General features: G+C 32.2%; 1 non-coding gene across 1 annotated transcript; it reads left to right on the top strand.

The window, feature by feature from the left end:
* Positions 1–4366: 4366 nt before the first annotated feature.
* Positions 4367–4438, top strand: TRNAP-UGG (transfer RNA proline (anticodon UGG)). Its single transcript has one exon. It is a non-coding gene; the product is annotated as a tRNA-Pro (tRNA).
* Positions 4439–4957: the final 519 nt, after the last annotated feature.

Genomic DNA, 4957 nt, shown 5'->3' with positions numbered 1-4957 from the left:
AAAATAACTATCTTTTTTTCATTATTTTTAAATACGTGCATAAAATTAAAACATCTGTGACTTCACATTAGAGGGGAGAGGGTTCTAATAAATGTTACAGTTACAATCTGTGACAAGGATGGGAAGAGGGGTTAAAAAGTCCCAAAATTCGAGTGACGTCGTAATTTATGGATGCTCTCTAATGGATTGTAGAAATGTCAATAATTTGCGATACCAGAGACAACAATAACCATATAAATTAATTAAGTTTGTGCCCGTTAAAAGCCAGTAATTTCGATTACTTGTCTTTGCTGTAAAACTTCCTATAGCTTATGAGTGATTTGTGCAAAGGTCTCGCATACGACGCTCTCTGTATTCAATACAATGGGTGAGGCTTCAGGAAGTTGATGGCGCTGTCTCGTTATCTAATACATCTCGGATGTCTGCCGAAGCTCATGTCGATTATTTCAGTTATATTTTTCGAAAAAGAATAGTATTAATACTAAAAGCAGAGCTCATGTTGACACAAAAATATTCCAACCTGGGTTAATCAATTGTTAGAATTATTCTTAGACCTACGTACCAAAATACAAGTCCTAGATGTTCAAGATGAACTATACCATACAAATCTGCTCTGTAATACGTAAGTGTAAAAAAAGATTAACCTAGAATTAATTATACATATGGTTGTTCCATATATATGTGTTCGCGAGAGCTAGCTCATGTTGACACAAAGATAGTCCGAACTGGGTTAATCAATTGTTAGAATTGTTCTTAAACCTACGTACCAAAATACAAATCCTAGATGTTCAAGACGAACTACCTATGCCATAAAAATCTGTTCTGTAATACGTAAGTGTAAAAAAAGTTTATGCTAGAATTAATTATACATATAGTTGTTCCATATATTATTATGTGTTCGCGACTAAACTACTGTTAAGTGGTTTCCGCAACCCACAAATATAACAATAATGCCCCCACCTATTTTGTGATACGAGGTGTAAATCTCAATTCTATAGTAAATTGCAGCCCCAACCTTTCTAACTGGAACGCGTGACTGCTTCGCTATAGAAATAGACAAGGTGGAGGTGCCTACCCATACTACTGTCCGCAATAACCCTCCTTTCATTGTGTGTTTCTAAAAATCGTATCAGTCGCACAATAAAACCGCATAATTATCGGAATAATTATTTTCACGCCAATATGCTGTACTCGTATATATGAAGAGCAAATATGCTAAAAACAATAAATATGTATAATTTCCTATATTGATATCGATTTATATACGTCCGGTGAAGCTAGAATAACCCCTTCAGGTTATTAGCATTGGTAGGAAAAAAATAAAAAGATTCAAAAGTAGGACAAAGGTGAAGGAAACCGAAACACATTTCATCATTAATACACAAATTATGTATTTGTCAAAAACAGCTAGCTCATGTTTCGAACATAACATTTTCGTATGTATGTACTATTCCTAGTAGTATACCCGTATATAATGTTTGGTACCTTTTTAAATACGCTGTCTGCAACTTGCAGCATGCTTTCTAAAAACTGCTATTGTACCTTTATTGTATTTCATTACCATAGCACGAAAATCATGCAAAGTTTAATCTACAATCTAAACCTCTGAAATAGCTTATAATATTATCATATAATGATTTTAATAGCAGTTGTAAATAACCTGACTAAGCGATGGTCCTACCGCCTCTGGCAATATAATACACCTATACTGCAGCAAAAATCATAACAGCAGAGTATATTTAGTTGTCTTAGCCAAAATAATAAGGACACATGTAATGATTCTACTTTATGTAGTTGTAAAATTATAACTTCTTACTTCACATCTTAATAATTTAGTTTAATAATTTTATAGGGTTTAATGTTTTTGATTGAGTTACGTGGAACAAAGAATGTATGACGTATGTACAAAATATGGATGACGTTTCCATTATTTGATGTTATTTTTGAAAGAAGCGGCATTATGTCGACTTCATGTCTCGAACACCAGACAGGCTGTGAGTCATTTCACTTATCTATAACAATGAAATATTAATTATGCCTTACGGAGATTATGAAATGAACTGTTAATAGCTGAACAAATCGCAGAGAGTTCTTTTTACTTTCAATTCGTTCAACAAAATGTTTATTATAATTTAGCCAAGAGGCGAATAATATGTAAATTCGAACTATTTTTGATCTTAAGAAAACGTCCAATAAATGCGAATTCATATTCTTCACCTTAGTTAAAGTTAAACATGAATGTATTTGTTACTGTAGGATATTTTGTGAGCCCGCTCGAATGGGTGCAACCATCCCACTTATTTCTACCGCGTAACAGTAATGCGTTCCGGTTTGAAGGGTGGGGCTGCCGATGAACTACAGAACCGTAAGCTCGTCTAGTCAACTGTACCTAAAAGAAAAATATCGGGACATCTATCTTAATATATATAAATCTCGTGTCACAATGTTTGTCCTCAATGGACTCCTAAACCACTTAACCGATTATAATAAAATTCGCCCACCATGTGCAGTTCGATCCAACTTGAGAGATAGGATAGTTTAAATCTCAAATTATAGTCGCAATTTTAATTTATTGCTAATTATTTGTCTGTTATTATTTGACAGTCACAATTATCTGTTAACTCCAAATGATTCTAACAGATGTCGATACCTTTCGACTGGGTTGAGTAAGTAATCAATAGATGGCGCATATATGGCAAAACAACGTTTGCCGGGTCAGCTAGTACTAATATATAAATCTACAGTTGTTTTTACGGATGCTCCGTTATAACTACTGTACCATGCATCCGATTGACTTGAAACTTGGTATCCATGTAGAAAATACATGTACTTAATCGATAGGCTAATATTTATATGAGTGTTGGACTCCCTAATAATAATGACAATAAATAATAATATTAATTTTAAATGCCCAGCGAAGCCGGCGAGTACGGCTAGCTACACTATAAAAAATATTTAAAATAATAAAAGACAAACAATATTTAATCTATTCTCAATTTGACCACAGACGTCAAGAACAAAAGTTTGACAATAAATAGTATGCATCCGTGTGTGCGTCAAATACATGGTATGTAGTGTGTGTAATGTTTTCTTTATTGATTTAATGTATCTTTTATGCATTATTTTAAAATAAATATTAGCATTGTGCACTTCTTCTCTATATTCTCTATAAGTGTGGAAAATTTCATACTCCTCCGTCCGCGCAATTTTCGTAAAAAGGGATACAAAGGTTTTGCTTCACGTATTAATATATAGAGATATGTTGGTCGTTTGTTTTAGTGTGGGTACGAGTGCGGGTAAACGTTCGACAATCAAGTCTCGATCTGAGTGCACGATCCGGTTCGGATGGCAGACAGCATGAATAAATTGGGGCCGGAGATACATTTTACGACGCCGCGCCGCTCCGTACGATACGATGCCTAAAGTTACGAAAAAAACTTTTGCATAAGACCGTTATTATTTCTAGCCGTTTCCTATTGTTCGGCGTTTTCATTTTATATATACCTATATAAACATTTAAGGTACAATCAGTTTTAGTCAAAGAGCTACCTTCTTTTTTAATTGTTCGGTGACCTCGGAGTTTGTCATTATGTTTTGACAATTAGGTACCGAAAATGTTAGAGATACAAAACCTTCCTTCCAAAAAATTGTTTTAAGCATTGCTTTGAATAAAAATTGAATGAAACGTGAAAGATTAGGTAGTAAAATTATCAGTAAAAAAGTTATTACTTTTTTGCGCGAATTAACTAAAATTAATAATCGTGGTGAAAATCCATTGAATAAATAGATCGGTATTTATAATTTTTTTAGTCTTAATATAATAGTTCTTTTGGCTGAGTTTGTCAGAAAAGTGACCTCAAGTAGTCTTTACTAAATCTGAAAAATTTGACACTTGATAGTTAAACAATAGTTTTTAATAAATAAAAAATGGTCAAGTAATTAAATATTGTTAATTATCAAATCACACTTAAGTTGTACACCAATATGCTTGTATTAGACACTAAAAGTTGTATGTAGTAAGTACCTTTTGTTAGTAATTTGCAGAGTGCACATATTTTCTTAGAAACAGGTTACCTACTAAAAATAACAATATTAAGAAAATGTATGTAGTGTAAGCTGTTGAGTATACTTCCATTATTTTTGTGTGGGCTTCCGAATATTATTAGTCACTTAAAATGTATAAATTAAACAATAAAACCAATAAATGTAATAATATATATTTTTTCATTTCGATTTTCGTTATTTTGGCTTCGATGTGTAGAAAACAATGTTTCATTAACATTCGTTTTATAACAAAATTAAATTATAAAAATGTTTTGTCAAATTAAAAAGTATGTAAATTAAAAGTTTAGGCCGGCCCTCAGGTGGCTCGTTGGTCTAGGGGTATGATTCTCGCTTTGGGTGCGAGAGGTCCCGGGTTCAAATCCCGGACGAGCCCAAGTTTTTTTGTCTTTTTCTAACATAAAATTATTTTAATTTACATTCAAAATAAAAATTAAATGAAGTACACAATCAAATTGGAAAAGATATGAATCAATCTAAAAATACTAGACTAAAAACTTTATATCGTCAAGAATGTTTTTTTTTAAGTTCGTTATCATTAAAAAACACGACGTAAATATGTATTAAGCAATGACATGTCGAACATGCTCAGGGAATAATAGAATCGAGATGACTGCTTCAGGTACGAAACTCTTTAATAAGCCTAATAAGTTTCATAAGAAACTATTTGATTATTGTTTTTCACAGCTACGCCTAATTAATAATAATTACACTATCTATAATTTTTATTATAATGTTCACAATGGCCAACATTCATTAGGAACCAAAATAAAAAGAAAGAAAATTAGCATCATGCTGCTAATTTTTATCGTATCATAACCAAGATGTTTTTAAATTACTACGGACCAGATTTGATTTTATTATTTCTTTAACGAAGTATTCATGCGTTCTAATT

The sequence above is a fragment of the Bombyx mandarina genome, chromosome 04 (genome assembly GCF_030267445.1).
Source record: "Bombyx mandarina strain Sakado chromosome 04, ASM3026744v2".
Taxonomy (NCBI): domain Eukaryota; kingdom Metazoa; phylum Arthropoda; class Insecta; order Lepidoptera; family Bombycidae; genus Bombyx; species Bombyx mandarina.
Note: the sequence above shows the minus strand (reverse complement) of the source record. Positions and strands in the feature narration are given on the sequence as shown.